Here is a 19,679-nt window from a genome sequence, read left to right on the forward strand (position 1 = left end):
TATATTATATTATATATTTTCTACAAGGAGAAACTCTTATTTCCCTTTGTATACATTACTTTGACTTGGAATAATTAAAGGACTATGAATGCAGAAGTAGGGAAATACAGTTTGGAAAAGAGACATATATTAGTGAATATGACAACATTATAAACTGTAGACATCTTTATTTAAAAAGAGTCAGTTTTATTCTTGTTTGAAGGACAAACTGAAATAGATTTTATGCAATGTAACATCATTACTGATGACTTATTTCTTAAATTAGTAGGAATGCACTCTCCTGGTAGCTTCAAATTGCTGTCGTGCATAAATGCTTTTAGCTCTTTCCTTTCATGCCATCATATTTATGTACTTTCAGCAGGCTGGGGCACTTTGTGCTTATTTAGTTTCTTAAGTGGCCCTTAATTAACAAATGGTTTGACATCTCTTCTGTAAAGTGAGGTTTAAGCTAATATTTTTAATGAATTTATGCTCGAAAATGGCACTTCACAGGGATTATTGTAAAGCTATTATTATTCAATACCATGATTGATGAATCACTAAACAGACTTTTGAATGTTACAAATGCATATTTTTATGATCTGAAAGGTTAGGAATAGAAAACTGAGAAGCAGAGTAACTGAAACAAAAGGATATAATGGGATAATGTGATATTGGGAAGAGATTATGTCTTGCTCAAAAATAGAATTAAAATATTTTCTCCAAATAAGTTAGTATCAGCTATATTGGGGAGGAAGAGATTCATATAGTAAATAATTGTTATCTAGATTCTTTCTTGATTGCATGAAAAAATGTATAAAAAGAGTTCTTTAGAGGAGACCATCTTTTTGTCAGTCAGCATCTATTGTTAGGTGGACCAATCTTTTATCACCCAATAACAATAAGCTTCAGAAACTAGTTAGTTCAATCTCCTGGTCCTTTAAGCAGAGTGACTGTTTATCTGAAATTTCAAGATTAAAATATGCACTATACACAATCCGTCATCAGTGAGGAGCTGCTGTGTTCACACAGGATTTCCTCTAGTAGTTAATCTTGCGATAGAGATTTAGGGTTATTAGTTCAATTATGTATTTATTCATTTATCATTTATTTATTTTGTCAAAGTTTAGAAATACATCCCCTTTATTAGCATACAAGTATGTGTTTAGTTTGCCCTGTACTCTGTTTAACAAACCATCAAATAAAATACACGAAGTCCTTTATATTTTGAGATATATGCTTAAAATGTCAACAGACTAACAAGAAGGAATAAGATTTCTTACTGCAGTAGATGGAAAAAAAGAATGCGCTTCCTTTTTAACCACTGCAGATTTTTACGGATAAATCACTGTTATCATTGACATTAATCATGTTTTTCCTCTTTTTTTTTTTTTTTTTTTTTTTTTTGATTTGTAAACGACCATAAAGGTTTTGGCATGTTTCTTACTAGAGATGATTTGAGTAAAGTCATTTATACATTTACCTAAGGTTTTTTTGCATTCATCTGAGTTTCATGGTTCAGAGTGTCCTTAAAGATGGTTCCTTAATTAAATATTGCTAAGTTATGATTATGTAACTTTTACTTAACCATAACTTAAATATGTATACTATTTTATTATATACATGTCTTATGTGGGTAACTATAATCACATAAACAAAATAGCAAAAGTCTTTGCAAAAACATAGGTCTTTTCCTGAAAATTTTACCATTAGACAGTGTTTTTACAGCAATGAAAATCAGTTCAACATTGATCAACTATGTCACTGAAGAATATATTTAAATAGGTGCTCTTAGAATGTGCATCCCACACCTACATCACACCGAAGAGCAGGACTGTCATATAGCAGAGCTATGCTTATTATAATTTCAAACCATCCGCCATAGTAGAGGAAGGTTTATCAGGGAATAACAAGAGTAATAACATTTTTTATCACTTAAGATATAGATATCTAAGGAGTAGTCACTTAGTTTTTTATATATGTGTATGTGTAAACTTAACTGTAATTCATAGAGAAATATCTGAAGCATACTTTTAAAGTTTGATGGAAAAGATTACTTCTAAAACTGGACACCTTTTAATATCTTAAAATTGGAATTTGTAACATAAACACACATACTGATTGGTTTTTGAGTTCTGTCATTTCCTTACTTTCTGGCCATTTCAATGCATGAGCCCTACACTGAGGATTGTATTTTAGTGCTTAAATGCTTTAAGATTGGTGATAAGAGAAGTTGTTTGTGTATGTCTCTTAGAAAAAGAAAAAATTGTCACAGGTAGTCAGCTAACTTGATTTTCTTCCATTGATGAATCTTCATGAATACTCACATACAAAAATATGGTATCCACTTCCTGTCTTGCATATTGATCAGATTAGCCTTACTTGAAATTCATATAGGTTAAGTTCCTCTTTAATATTCATCATAAAAGAGGAGCAAATAACCAAAAGTTTGAAACTTTGAGAAGGTTTTAAATGAGTCTGCAAAATGAAAATATTTTTATTTTAGATGTCTTCAATTTTCCTTATTTAAGTTCTGATATTTCTTGAACTCTTGTCTTGAGAAAGTTTTATGAATCCTTATGCAGTTTTAAAAATTTCATTGCAGAACCAACAAAACAAGATACAAGACAGATTAATTTATTTTATTTAAAAGACTAGATAATTTACCATCAGAGCCTGTGGCTAAAACTATAAATAAAGTAATATTTACATCTTCATTATTAGACATCATGTAAAGAATGCCCTTATTATAAGACGCACTTTTACTCTGCACCGATAGTCTTCAAAATTCATTATAAAAAGGCAGACAGCAATTTTGAATAATACAAAATCACATATTTTACTCTAAAGCTATATAATAGTTGTTAAAAATTCTATGCATAAATTTACCTTGTTTTTCAAATAAGCCTAATAAGATAAAGCCTTAAATTTAACTAAAGATGCAGGCATATTATAGATAACATTGTCAAATGTTCAAAAATATATTTATTCTGAAATCTTATGAAAAAAAAAGAAAAAACACAAAAACTTCAGGATTATCAGGTCGGGGATTAGATTTTAGCCTATTTATGATCTAATAAGTTAGCCTGTTAGTGTCAAAGATGCTGGCAAAAGTAAAAAGACTACTAGTTCAGAAACAAAAATAGTAAATATTCACAGCATAGAAAGTAGCAGTAAATCATATTTTTGTGTCCACATAGTTGCCCCAAAGCTGTCAGGGATGAAGCAATATGGCCCAAATAGACACTGCACCTGCAGTGAGTTCGTTTTGTAACTGAGCAATATTGAGCTTTGGGGATCCATCACTTTTATAATAAGCAGTAAGCAAGCTTGCCCTTTGTCCAAGAGGGATATGTTACCTTATTCCTCAAGGCTGCTTACTGGAAATCCAGACCTGAGAAACGTGCCACATAAAAAGTTGTCTGGGTATTGCATTTTGGCACATCCAGTGAATGTGCAGGGGCATAAGAGATCTATGAATGAATATCTCCCCCAAAAGGTTTTACTATAAATATGAAATAAATAGATTTTCCACATAGTATATGCATTGTTTCAAGAAATCAGTCATATTTATTTAGTAAATAATTTATTATTCTTTCATGTAGAAACAGAACTTACTAAATGGTCAATGTGAAACTAGTTTATTATTACACCTTCACTCATTTATTGTGTTCATACTGTGCTCCAAACAGGGATTACAATAATGGATGAGGTTTTTTCCTTCATTTAGGTAGGTGGTGTGAAAGGGTATGTTTATTTTTAACAATGCAAATGTTTACAGCTAAATTGATGTTGTCCTTGACATTAATTGTGATTTTCCCTTAGGTTTTTAAAAAATAATATTCTGGAATTGCTTTTAGAGTCATATATAAGCTACACACATGCATAGGCATGAACACACACATGCACTCACAAAAACACATCTACTGCATTTTGTGAGCATGTGCTTTTTTTAATTAAACAACTTCTATATGCTTGAGTAGCTGCATTATTTACCAACTGTATTTTGCAATCTCACCAAAAGAAAAGTCCCCCAAAAATTGTTTTACCCTACTACTGACATGTGTTTTTGAAACAATTTAGAAGTTGAATTTCAAAAATGTTTGGAGGCATCATTAACCCAACAGTACAGACTTCAATGTTTCTATAGGTATGGTAATACCGAAGAAAATGTACAGAATTTCTAATGTTTTAAAAATATTACCCATATTATATTTAAACATCACAAAGATTAAAAAAGCAATATGACAACATTATCTGATGCAAATTAGGTAGTTAATATGTAGATTGGTTCAGAACAGGAAATTTAATTGGAGATATTCAAACCTCTGGTCACTTTTAACCTAAACTTATGCCTTTGATTCAAAGTTATTTAGACCTGGAAGGACTTATGAAAAACAGATGATATTCATATATTTTCAGAAGAATAAACTAGAGATGCTGTGAAATGGCTTCTGTATAGTAAAGTAGCAAATTAGAAGCAAACCTAGAAACTGTTTTCTTGTTTGTTTGTTTGTTTTATAATCTGGAGCTTTACCTAGGCACATAATTTGGTTAATTTATAAAATGTATCAAAATTTTGACTAGAGGGAACAGAGAAAATACTGATTTAAATAGGTTAAATTAATTAAAATCATAATACTAATAATATTGACTAATATTTATTGAGTTTACTATATGCTAAGCACCACTGTAAACATTTATATAAAAACCTTATTTAATCTGCCCAAGAAATATGTGTACTTTTTATTATCTTATTTTTAAAATGAATAATGTGGAACCCAGAGGACCAATTAATTATCTCAAGATTACCCATGCAATAAAGATGGAACCACAGTTTTACGCAAATAGTGTGAGTTCAGACCAAGTATTCTCAGTCATTAAAGCATGCATTAATGTACAATCTAAGACTGGCAAAATGTCAGAAAATTAGTTTTACACCTACTGTGTCTGCTGTGCTTGATCCATCATAATACAAGAAAGGAAGGTAGACAGAAACTGAGTCCTACAAATTGATTCCTCTCGCAAAATTCCCACATACTGCACTGATCCTAGACCTGGTAGATAAAAATAAGGAGGGATGACTATAGAAAAATGTTGAAGTATCCAAAATGATGTGCCCAAAATATGTCATCTATCTATGTGAATCTCAAGGAAACTTTTAGGAACCATGATGTGATGGTAAATAGGTCATTAAAAAAAAAAAGCCTAGTATCATATAATAGGATGCCTATGATCCTAAACTAATTTATGTTTTGTTAAGTATTCAGGTCTAGATGATTGTTAAGAGTGTCTTCAACAAGCATGAGAAGGAATTACTATGTGTTTCTACCAGGAAAAATGCAATTTATTTCCACCATGTGCATTAAACCAAAATTTTTTTATCTCTCTAGATAAGCTCTTGTGCCTACCTTCCCAATTCCAAACTATTTTTATTGATCACAGAGCAAAGGCATGATGAAATATTACTGAGAAATGATACATCATTTCTAATGACCAGGTCAAGTGTTTCTTTGGACTTTCTCACACCTTCACTGCCTGGACCTTCCTCTCAGCCTCCTTTAGTAACTCCCATGTGTATATCATTTTGGAAAACACAAGTTTAGTCATCTAAATCATATCAAAGACATCAAATGCTTCTAGCTTGGCCTGATGCTAACTTATGGGGCCAGCTTGTGAAAACCCACTTTATTTTTAGTTGTGTAAAAAGGGGTAAAAACTTAAGTTATTGAATGTGATGATTAGTTAATGCCTCTAAAGCACTAAAGAAGTTCTAAATTGTACTAGATGGTGAAGAAATATAAATTTTTGGATGCAGCTGTTAAATTCTCTACCAGCACTTTACACAATAAATACAATGTTACAGATCTCATTCCTTTCTAGCAATTGGTGTTCCCCAAGAGATAACACTTTGCTTACATGAAAGCTATTAAGAGTAAATCATTCATTTATTCTTCTGTCAATAGTTTTATTGGAAGATTCTTTAAACTATATTTGCATTTGGGATATATTACAAGTTTTGATTTTGCTATAAAGTTATATGGAATAATCTTTGTAGAACAGTGTTTAATGAGAAAAGAGAAAAAATGAGAATTGCACACTGCTACAGGATTTTCTACCTTATTATCATTGACGTAGAAGAGATGTGTAAAATCTTGCAAATACAAAATCTTTAAAATTTGTCCTGCAAAACATACAACAATACTTTCTTAATACAATTAAGAAAGTATTTTTAATTTAGATGTTTTAGTTGAGTGGCAAGTGAATACTAGCCAATGGGGATGCAAGTTTATGATACACTTGAACATTGGAGTACTCTATTTAAAGATTATTATTCATTTACAAACATTGGATTGCATATACACTTATTGAATGTGGTCACTTTTAGAATGCTGAGAATAAAGCATTTTTATGTTTTGCCCTAAAGAGTTATAAACACTATGATGTACACTTTATTGCAGCATATTCTGCAATCTGTTGTATGAAAAATTGCTGAATATTTTTTAAGGAAGTAAATTACTTTCTAAATGCCACTTATTTTATGCTCTTGCTGATAGAGAACACAGAATTCTGGGTTAATTTCTTTTCTTATTTCACCATTTTCTCTTAGAGCTATTTTTCTCCTTAACATGTTTCTTGAATCATTCTGTTTTACAAAAAGAATACATGGTAAAAGGGATCATTATTTTCTTATGATGCCCCTGTGCTTTGCCTTCACCTAGCACATTAAATAATAAAATTTGTTATGCCTTTTCTACCTATTTATCTAAATTTGTTCGTGACTTTTATTAATGAACCTTTAGAGGCGACATTTTCCTTTGGCGACGTGAGCAGGATACCAAAAGCCGCCCTGCCCTTCTGGAGCCACAGATGAAAGAGATCAGAGCCTGAAAGCCAATGAAAAGGGTGCCTCTCATGGATCTCATTACCCAAACTGAAGAACAAATTAATAGAGCTCTAAAAACAAAAATGGGTTAGAGTACTTTAGAACAACCATGCTGGAGTTGCAGACTTGCTACGAGGGCTGCAACGTCCAGACCTTGAAAAACCAAAGAAGACATCAGTAAAGCTATGCTGATTCCATACTGAATTAGGACCCTAAGATAACATCAAGGATGGGAGCAGAAACCAGAGGGAGCCTGGGTGAGACTTTCCACCTGGCTCCTTTCTTAGAGCCTCCACAGCTCACATCCCCCTCCTTTCTGATTTTCTTTTCCCACTTCCCATTTCGTCAGACCCCCTCTTTAAAAACTCCTTAGTAAATCTGAGTCTTTGAGATGGTTTTAGTCTGGCCATTCTCCTTTAGTTTTACCAAAAGAGATAGGTTAGCCTAACATATCTCTCAGGTCATGTATGTATTCCTGAATAACAGCTGACTTCCATTGTCACCAAAAAAAAAAAAAAAAAAAATACATGGCAAAAATGGCTGTAACATTGTTCAAATCATATGCTGTTATTTCTTAACAGAAATGTGCACTATTCTTCTGTATGTATGCCTTCTTCTTTCTTCTGGTTTATGTAAATTATGATCCCATTGAATCCTTTTACCTACACACTCACCATTGCAGAATCTTCACCACTCAAAAGACATTCTGTTAATCTAAAAAGATTCATGTGTAATCATGATTTTAGAATTACTTAACCCCTTTATTAATGATACACTTGCTAGAATTCTTCATACTGTGTTTCATATATATTCATATATATTTACATTATGTCTTTTATTTTTATTACTGTATTTTATGAAACAGGCCATGTATAAAGTGCTTTTAATATTTTTAAACATTAAAAGTTATGAAGTAGCAATACATTTTCTTAAATAATTACTTCTGAACATAATAAAATAAAAAGCCATAACTGAATTGTTGGATATATGTTAATATAGAGTCAGCAAGATACCTAGGAAAAGGAATCTTTTGGCTTCATTCGGGCTTTCATTTTGTAACAATGTGGCCTTGGAATTACTTAAATTATATGTGCTTCAGTTTCATCATCTATAAAAAAGGTTAATAGTCACTACCTTACACATTTATTGTGAGTTTTAAGTCACATAATGTTCATAAAGCAACTAGCACAGTATTAACATTAAGGAGATGCCCCACAGTCAGCAGGGTATAATATCTCCTACAGCTACACATTTACTCATGTATCAAATGTTTGATAATTGCTTCCTGTATATTTGTCACCATTCCATGTGCTGAAAAAGTGAGTCAACGAGACAGATGAAATCCTGTCCTAATGGTAAGTATGCCTTTCATGCTCAACAGTCTTTCTTAATTTCTTATTTCTAAAAAGGTGAAAGCCTTTTCTTCTTAAAATACCCACAGAAAGTTTTGTTTCCTCCATTGAATCCTGACTGATAAATATAGGTTGAAAGTTTATGTAATTCAGATTAAGAGAGCTGTTCTGAATTCCAACTACGTAAATAAGTAGTATGGTATTTGCAAATCTTTAAATTTATAGTTTAGGTTTATTTCTGTCTAAAATGGGAATTTTAAAATATATTGTTCCTATCTGACAATGCTATAAGATCTGTTTTAACACTATAATATATATAAGGTCATGACATTATTACCATAACTTTTCATGAGTTAAATGTTCTAAATTGTTAATTGCTCTGTTTCAAGAATAAATGAGAAGGCAATGACAGAGGGTACATACATAGCAAACTAAGGAGCTCCAGCATCTGTACAATACAATACACAGATATATAGGGATTGTTTAAAGCTCATCCAATGTAATACTTCAATTTTCAAATTTTCAAGCACTTTTAACTCAGCCCCATACTAAGATCATTGTCAAAGATTTTGATCTGAAAAATAAAGCTTAAAAAGAGCAGAAGGGGGGAATTATTTAGCTTCTGGATTTGATTTTTTAAAAATACTATACATAATAACTAAATTAAAATATAGTAATATATCTTACAGGAGGCCCATAAGTAGTGCTAATAGTTCAAGACCAGACTTCAGATCTCCAAGACAGGGGCAGTATTTAATGTCTATTGTGTCAGTGAGACTAGAGTGAGATTTAGTAAGAATTAGAGAGAATATCAACAGCAATGGGATCTGAAATGTGGGCTACTGATATACAGCTACTACTATGTAGATAGCAGAAATATACAATATAAAGTGAGTGTGGTTTTTTTTGTAATGGAACAAAAAAGTCTTTGTTTTAATAGATACTTAAATGCAATATGGTTATAAAAAGGAAATAAAATGAAATCATATGCATACAGTTGTATTTATAAGTATAGGTATGCTGCTAAACCAAAAAGTATACAACAATGAGAAATATTAACACCAAACCCAAGTATAAACGAAGATATTCTTTTGAATTCCTATGTTTCATCAAGCAACAAAAACTATGAGTCCTTTTCTCATGCATTACTTTGTATCCACATACTCAACATAGGTAGTTACAATTATTGTCTGATTTCACAAAAGACAAAACTGAGGTATGGAGAGTTTAAATGACTCACCTGAGGTTATATAAAGCAGTAAATGGTGGACTCAGAATTTGAACAGTGACTGGCTTCAGAACCCATAACCTCAACTTCTCTGTTATGCTGCCTTTTATTGAAACCATCATTTCATTAAGAACTCAATTTTTGATTGAATTATCATGAAAGAAATGAAACGTCTAAGTCAAGATATGAGATTTGTAATGATAGCTACTCAGAGAGCTCATCCTCTCTGCCTGTGGTCTGCTTTCCTTAGGAGATAGCTCTTATGGCTTGGACTTCAAGATAAACATCTACAAGGAAATATGACTTAAAGGAGGAATTGTAAATGTACCCATTAAATATTTGCAAATTATTATTCCTATGAGACTTGGATGGTATATTGAGATACTTAATAAATGGATAATACAACTTTTATGAATAATGATCTTTATTATCTAGTTATTCCATATTTAGATAACCTATGAAGTAGGAACATAATGGTCATGTCTCCATATAGAAGGAAGATTAAGAATACACATTTTATACCCTAAAGACTGTTATCCTAATCATATGTGTCATTGTCTTCTACTCTAATGAGTCTTCATCTCTAATGAGTCTTCATCATTGAGATCCCTGACTTCACTGGGTAATTGAATAAAACTACTGCTATTTTACAACATTTTAATTTTCATCTAAAAGTTGATATGTTTAAGCTTATTTGTAATGCACTTCCACATTTTTCTCTTGCCCATAATGTACATTAATTATGGAAATTGTTTCAAAAAAGTAAAATAATGATTAGGTAATGCATGCTATTGAAAAGCCAGATGGAGGTAGCTATCTATGATATATATATTTTAAATATATATATATATGTGTATATATATATATATATATATATATATATCAAAAAGTGTTTTAGTCTGCTCATGCTGCTATATCAAAATACTTTAGAATGGAAAATTTATAAACAATAGAAATTTATGTCTTACTGTTCTGGAGGGGGAAGTTCAAGATCAAGGCACTGGCATTTGGTGTCTGATGAGGGCCTTTTTGCTGTGTTCTCACATGGCAGAAGGAGGAAGGAAAAAAACATTCCAGCTAGTTTCCTCCAGCTTTTTTATAAAGTTGCTAATCACATTCATGAGGGCTCTCAAGTTTCAAGTATTGATTACTCTTGAATTTGAGGAGATCTTGACTTATACAAAGATTTTGGGAAGTTTTTCTTACACAAAATATCATTACAACAAAATAGGAGATGTTAAAGTACATGAATCCATTGAAAGATATGTAATTATCAGACTAATCATAAAGTACTTTAGATTAGGCATAACCACAGTTGTTGAATTTTGAAAATTATATATTCATTTGGTTAAATGAGTTACTATTTTCAGCAGTTTTGTGGGGGATAAAAATTACTACTTATATTTTTGAAAAGTTTCACATGAAAGTTTAGCAGTATATTAGAAAACAATGATATTTTTTTATTAAAATTATGCAGTGGCCAGTTTTATTTATTTATTTTATTTTTTAGTCGTTTTTTCGTGACCGGCACTCAGCCAGTGAGTGCGCTGGTCATTCCTATATAGGATCCGAACCCGCGGCGGGAGCGTCGCCGCGCTCCCAGCGCAGCACTCTACCGAGTGCGCCACAGGCTCGGCCCTGCAGTGGCCACTTTTATTTTTATTTTTTATTTTTTATTTATTTATTTTTTTTTGTCGTTTTTTCGTGACCGGCACTCAGCCAGTGAGTGCACCGGTCAGTCTTATATAGGATCCGAACCCGCGGCGGGAGCGTCGCCGCACTCCCAGCGCAGCACTCTACCGAGTGCGGCACGGGCTCGGCCCTGCAGTGGCCACTTTTACTTTTAAAGTTGTACATTCAATGTTCTATAAGGAAAGTTGGTTCAATTTTGAATAAGAATATGTAGCAAATTATATAAGGGTATGCTACCTTAAAATTTCACTTTTGTAGATATTGCAAGCTAGGAAGATTGGGTTTTCTGAGATACGTAAAAGAAAAATGTGGACATTGCAAAAAATAAAGAAAAATATTTTAAATAGCTTGTCATAGACACTTCTGACTGTTGAATATGAAATCCTTTGTTGGCTGTGTATAATGATCTCATTCCTTATAATTGTATTAGCATTTGATAAGCAATTTCAGATAATTTTTTAAAAATATTTTACTTTAATTGATGACCTTACTAAGGAAAATATTTATTTTATTTTATTTATTTACAAATCTTGTTCATCTGTTATTGACTTGGTCTACTTGGTGCATGTACATCTCCATTCTATTATAAATAGTAAGCAATAATAAATGAAGCAATAATAAACATTTTTTCTCTAATAATTGTGGCCACAGTGTGTTATGGAGTGAGTGCCCTTTGGTATGATGTATAACTGTAGCACAATCTCCTATTATCACTGCTATAATGAAATAGGCATAAGTATAATGTTGATTTTATTTGAATACCTCCATGAAATCCTCTTCTTGGTTTATGACCAAAAGTTATAACATAGTATGGATTATTTATTTTTAAAATTACAGATTTCAGAAATTTAGTAAATGTAGGATTTAGTTTGGTTTTTCCTATGGCAAAATGATCTACTGCAATGTTAAACAAGATGAAAATACTCTAATTAATAACTACATAGAGATTTTATTGATAATACCATTATGAAAATCTATATTATGGTAAAAAAAAAAAAAAGGAAAAATTAGGTATATGATATGACATGACAAAAATTAAAAAATCTAGCCTAAATAATATTTTTGTATATATTTACAAATTAAACTATTTTTATACTATAAAATTAAAAAAGAAATTAATAACTACTCAGTCTATATAATAGACTGGAAGTGATATTGCTGGTTCTGTTTACTCATTACAGATAGGCTCTTTCACTGGTATAAAATATTTTAAGTATATGTGATAATCTATACATAGAGTTATCACTTTTCCATTTGCTTTTGTCTTTTAACATAACTCTCATCTTCAGGTTATAAAATAAAAAGATTTTAAAAAAATTAATTCAGAACAGTATATTTAAGAAAATAAAGATCAACTGTATTAACACTTATTAAAAACAAACATTATTTTCATTTTTTCCAATGTTAAATTACACATATAGATATATGCCTACACAAAGACATATTATTAAGTAAACACTATATCATATTGCATATGCTAAATTGTTACTTGCTTTTTAATTTAAAAATATGATCTGGATATGTATATCATGGCAATAAATATCATCTTTTTAAAATAATATACCTCAATGAGTTTAAGAAATCCACCATTCTTATCATGCAGGCTATTTACGTATTTTATTATTATTTATTTTTTATTGGGATAAACCTTGTTTTGTAGACATCTTACACGTATTTAGTCATATTTAGTAATAAATGTGAGGGTTCATTTGCATTACTGCCCAAACTGCTTTACTCACTCCATCCACAGGTGTTAATATTTCTAAAAATTTGGTCTGTATAATCCCCACCATGATTTTATTTATTTATTTTTATTTATTCTAATTTATCAGTATACAATGTAGTTGATTTTCATGTCCCTTTATCAATTCCTCTTTCCCCCTCCCCTCTCCCCCCCATCATCATATCTGTTCAATTGTCTTAACAAGTTCAAGGAATTGTGAGTGTTGTGTCTTCTTCCCTCCTCCCCGTTAATTTGTTTGTATCTTTATTTATTTGTTTGTTTATTGCAGCCCTATTTACAATAGCCAAGAGTTGGAACCAGCCCAAATGTCCATCATCAGATGAGTGGATAAGGAAAATGTGGTATATCTACACAATGGAATACTACTCTCCTACCATAATTTTAAATATATAGAATTTATCAAGAATGCTACCTCCTGTAACATACAACTAAATATGACTTCGTTAATACAACAAAACTTTGTTTCTCACTCACATCACAGTCCCTCATGGGTTGTTGAGGGGCTCTGCTCAACAGACAGAAAATGAGGTCTCTTCTAGCTAATAGTTCTGGATCACTTGGGACATTAAAAAAAAAAAAGCAAGAAAATAAATCATGCCTTGTAGAAGACATTACACATTTACACTAGGAACCTGGAGCTCTGCAGAGACCAAGGATGCAAGTAGGACATAGTTATTTTCATATAATATAGAGAATGAGAAACATTTTCTTGCTTGTTAAATTTTTTTTATCCCTTTTATTTTGTCCAGGATCAATTATTTCTCCATTTTGACACATTTTTCATAATCTATATCATAATTTAAGGCAGCCAGTAACCATTCACATTAATTACAAACTTACAAAAATCAGAAAATTAGTGTGTTATTGACATGCAGAAATTGGGATTTATTTATACCCAGAGGAATGGAAATCATCAAGTCGAAGGTATACTTGTTCCCCAATGTTCATCGCAACACTCTTTACAATAGCCAAGAGTTGGAACCAGCCCAAATGCCCATCATCAGAGGAGTGGATACGGAAAATGTGGTATATCTACACAATGGAATACTACTCAGCTATAAAAACGAATGAAATACTGCCATTTGCAACAACATGGATGGACCTCGAGAGAATTATATTAAGTGAAACAAGTCAGGCACAGAAAGAGAAATACCACATGTTCTCACTTATTGGAGGGAGCTAAAAATTAATATATAAATTCACACACACACATACACACATACACACACAAACGGGGGGGGGGGGGGGGAGAAGATATAACAACCACAATTATTTGAAGTTGATACAACAAACAAACAGAAAGGACATTGTTGGGGGGGAGGGGGGGAGGGAGAAGGGAGGGAGGTTTTGGTGATGGGGAGCATTAATCAGCTACAATGTATATCGACAAAATAAAATTAAAAAAAATAAATAAAAAACAACAACAAAAAAAACAGTTCTCATGGAAGTAGAGAGTAGAATAATGATGGTTACCAGAGGCCAGGAGGGACAGAGTTGGGGAAGAAGTGGTCGACTAACAGGTACAAAACTATGATATCTACCCTAAGCAAACCGTTGTGTAGAATCAACAATTTAAATATGAGATAAAACCCTAAAATTCTTAGGAAAATGTGAATCAAATGACCTTTTCAAAGGAGAAGAAAACCACAAAATGAAAGAAAATATTTATAAATCATGTAACTGATCAGGGTCTAGTATTCTGAATACATGAAGAGCCCTTACAACTCAACAACGTAAAGACAAACAGCCTAATCAATAAGCAGGCAAAAGATTTTGAATTCCAACAAGAAGCACATGAGAATGTTCAACATCATTAATCGTTTGGGAAATACAATCAAATCCATAATGAGATACCACATCACCCACTAGGATTGACACTACCTTGAAAAAACAAAAACAAATAAAAAACAAAAAAAAAAAATAGAAAATAAGAAATGTTGATGGTAAGGATGTGGAGTAATTGGAACCCTCATACATTATTTGGGAGAATGTAAAATAGAGCAGCCACTCCAGAAAAAAGTTTGGTGATTTCTTAATAAATGAAACAGAATTACCATATGACCCAGGAATTGTCTTTCTAGGAATATACCTAAAAAAGCTTTCAAACTTTTGGGTATATACTTGGACAATGATGTTCATATCTGCACTACACACAATAGCCAAAAGGTATAAACAAGCCAACCACCTGTCAACTGATGAATGGATAAACAAAACGTAACATGTCCATATAATAGCAATAATGAGTGAAGTATTGCTACTTGCTACAACATAACAGACCTTGAAAATGATATGCTGAATGAAAGAATCTAAAAATCAAAGGTCACATATTGTATGATTCTATTTATATGAAATATCCAGAATGGTAAATTCACGAAGACAGAAAAAAAGATTAGCGTTTGCCAGTGGATGAAGGTAGGGGCAATTGTGAATTGACTGCTTAATGGGTATGCAGTTTCTATTTGGCATGATGAAAATGTTCTAAAACTAGAAACTATAGTAATTTCAGAGCACACCTCCAAAAAACAATATAATCATAAAATTTCTCTTGTAATAATTCAATTCCTCTTTTCTCAAAATTGCTACATTTAAACTGTATGTACTTTGTTATACAGACTATTTTAAACATTTTTCTGTATGAATAATTAGATCTATCATCTCATCTTAATATTTTTATTTTTAATGTAGCTGGAGAATTATGAATTCCATTTTCAGCTATTCCAATTCAACTATAAATAAATTACTTTCATTGTTAATCTATGATATGTGTAATTTCCTTTATAAATATAATTCATGAATGCTCATCACAATTCCTCATACATTGAATTATATTTAAAAACAGGCTATTGGGATAAACCATAAATATTAAATATTAGATAATGTGATTCAGCAGTTTTAAAACTCTGAATTGTAAAGGAGTCATAATTAATATTCTATTTCAAAGGCACACAGAAGGGTAAGTGAAAAAAAAACACATTTTGTTTATAAAGTCTAAATATATTACTTATGTGGATAAAGACATAGACAATTCAGGGAAACAGTCACAGCATAATAGATATTCTTTAATATTTACATGCTGTGTTCTCTCCATGTTTCTCTGAGAGAATATTCACTTTCCATATCAACTACTGTGTTTGCTGCATTTGAAACATATTTAAATATATAGTACTATTAACCTTGGAGAGCACTCAGCAAACAACTTAATCCACCTTCTCAAACTATTGTACTATGAAAGTGTACAACACACTTTACTGTAATTTCTTTGAAGGATTATTTTGTTATTATGTATGGTGTACTCAAGAAATAATTTGTTGCTAATGTAGAGGGTGATTCTAAACTCCTGTATAGTGGTATTCCTCTTTCCCTGAAGGAATATGTGATTTAGGTAGCTAGGAAAGCATAATCTTTTCATTAGTGCAACAGCCTCATAATCTGTATAGACAAGTGGAGAATAGAAAAGTTTACTTATATTAATATTTCCTTGGTTTTCCATTTTTTTAAAATAAAAGTTTAGATTTAAGATATGAGATAGTATAAGGGATTGATTCTTTTTTCACTCTGAACTACTAGAAATAGTGTCTATATAAATATGTGTTGCTCCTTTTACATAGAATAAAGACTTGACTACTTAACCTAGTATTTTGAGATACTGTCCTAATAGATAATTGTTCAATCAACTTTTTCTAAACATATGCTCACATGGATTGGAAGACTGAAGATGAAAAATTACACTTCTAAACAAGATTTCCACCTGATGTATATTCAAACATAAATACTTGGGAAATTATGACTCCTTTAGTTACCAGAAATCTTATGAACTTATGTTAAAAACAATCAATAAAGTTTAAAATCTGATTTATTTTTAATACACCACAGGAGAATAGAAGTTGATACCACTGTTTGCATGCAAAACTGGATCCAAGGTTTAAATGTGATTATCAAAACTATCTCCACTCTTCGTAATTCTAGCTCTTTTTCTTTTTAATTGGCCTCACTCTTTAAAACTTCAGAGATTTCTGTAACACAAAACAACTAACTCAGTGAGCAGAAACCAGATTCATGTTTTTTCAATGTCATAACCCCAGAGTATGTAGGATCTTTTTCACTAATCATAGCAGAAAATTATTTGATGGGGGGAGGGTTTCCATCTTTTGTTTCATTCCCCATGACAGTTGGTGGTGGTAGTTGAGAGGAATCTGGTGAGCTGAAATCTAATACTTGGAAGGAGTAAAGGTAAAATGTGTGTTATACAATAAACAGCCCTGCCAAAAAAATTATATTATATGAATATATACACACACATGCAAACTCATTTAGGTCAAGGAATCCTATTGTCTGTGTCTCACTTACATAATGAGTTGGTTTATACTCAACATGGAATTGTGAATAAGGATCATAGTTTCATGTATACTGAATCTGTACATTCCCTATGAAAAACTACACCTTTTAGTGGGGTTCAAGAATCATTTTTTAATAAGTATATCTTAGTGTGAAATTACAGAAACCAATTAGCACATTAGTGCATAGAGCAACCCTTTAATCTGTTCTCTAAAATCGTAGGACTTTGGAAGTGGAAAAGAATTTATAAGAACAAATCCAAAGTATTTCAGTTAGAGATGTGAAAACTGATTTTGAGGTAGGTTAAATAATTTGTCCAAAATCAAGTAAGAGATTATAAGCAGTGATGGAACTTAAATATTTTTGTTTTCCTTATTTAGGAAGCTGCCATCATGACCTGAAAGTGCAGAAATTGCATTATTTTCCCTATGAAGGAAACAATGCTGGTTTAAGGAACCAAGTACAGTCCTCATCTAAATGTACAAATTTCAGGCATGAACAAACATATAGAGTTGTTCTGTCAGCTGTTGTCTCCCTGCACGTAAAAATCTCCTTCATGGTTGACTCTTTTGCTGGCAGACCTTCCAAAGAAAAATGCTACCGTTAAAAGACAAGAAAAAAATTATTCAACTGGTCAACAGGCGGGATGAGGAAATCACATAAATATTACAAGCAATAAGACCAAGTTCAGATGAACAGACGAATAGCATTGACGTGGTTCACAGATGTTCAGAATAACATTTTTATATAGAAAATATATAATATAAAATATAAAATAACATTTTTATCAAACAACATGCTAAGAAAAATCTCTCAACTGACTAGTAAAGGTAAGTATTTAATTTTTCACTTGCTGCTACACCGTTTCTCACTCTAACCCAGCCATGCAAATGTTTAGAAATTTTGAAGATAAATGAAAAATAGTATTTTATCTCACCTCGTAGATAAAAACAACCAATAAAGCACAATTTCAACGAATTCCTTACCTATCTTATTTTTAAAAAATAATTGTCCTATTTTTTAAAATAGTGCAATGACATTCCTACAGTTTAAATACTGTCAATTTTATCATTAATTAATAGAATCACTAGTCAGAAATGTACATGTCATTAATAACTCATTAATGAGAAAAATATCAAATGTAATTGGAAATCAGCAAATAAATTTAAAGTAATATTTACATTACTGAAAATAATAGCACTGATTAGGCGTTTACTGAACTGAGATATTGTATTAAAGTGAGTATTGCATTGGCTCACAGGGATTATTTTATTCATTTGGCACAATGTGTTTTAAAGTTTACATAATTGTTAAATGGCAAAAACAAGAGTTGAACAGAATTCTCTAATTCAAGAACCAAACTATTAGCCATTACACTTGTAGAAAAAAACATTGGTGGTACAGGAAGGAGACTGCCAAAATTTTCAAGAAAGAAAATAGTAGGAAAAAGCAAAGTATAAAAATGAAATTGTAAACGTAGAAAACCACACACACACACTTGTGTATACACTACAGAAGTTTGTTTTCCTTTATAGCTTGCCATTAATGATTAACTAAGATTGCATCAAAAGCAGGCATTTTGTCTAGTCCAATACATCTCTCAAAGCATCCTGTCCCACAAAACAGAAAGGAGCTATCACACTTGAAGACATCATACATCCTGTATACATCTCTCAAAGCATTCTGTCTCATTCGACACAACTCTCAAAGCATCCTGTTTTGCCTGACAAATTTACCTATATAAACCCCAGTCCTCAGTTGATCATGGAGGAATTTGAGACTTTATCCTCTATCTCCTAGTTGATATGTTCTAAAATAAAGACTTTAAGTTTTGTTTGGCAAGTGCAGTTGGCAATCCTATAGCAGCTAGCACTCGGACCCACATGGGTCAGGGATTCCCCCAATAAGTTGATCTGTCACACGTTGGCTGATGGTGAAGGGACTCATTTGTTACCAAAAAGACATATACTTAATTAAGTAAGGTATTCATGGTATATTCCATTCTAAGTAAGTGCACAAATGCAAATGCTTTATATGTTCATATATATTTCAATAAAATATGCATAATAAAATTATTGTGCATCAAATCTTTAGAATCAATGGAATGTGAGAAATAAGCAAGAAAGGGTAGGTTTAGTGATTTACTTAAGTAGAATTTAGATTATTAGAGATAATATTGATAAAATTTATATCATAAAATGTTACTATTTTAAATCTGATTTTGATAAAAAAGTAAGTAATAACAAAAATGGAATTACAAGTTATGGAATTCTATAATTACTTAACACAAACCCTGAAGATAATCTGTCATGAATATGGTTTTAGAAAAGACAAATTACTAACTCAACATTAACTGAAAAGTCAAACAGTTAGCGAAAGTAAAATATAGTCTATAAATTTATTCCATATTAAGTTGGTGTCATGTTAAAATGAGATTAAGATGTTGTCCTAGGTTCTATGTAA

This window comes from Cynocephalus volans, chromosome 1 (genome assembly GCF_027409185.1).
Source record: "Cynocephalus volans isolate mCynVol1 chromosome 1, mCynVol1.pri, whole genome shotgun sequence".
In the NCBI taxonomy this organism is placed as follows: domain Eukaryota; kingdom Metazoa; phylum Chordata; class Mammalia; order Dermoptera; family Cynocephalidae; genus Cynocephalus; species Cynocephalus volans.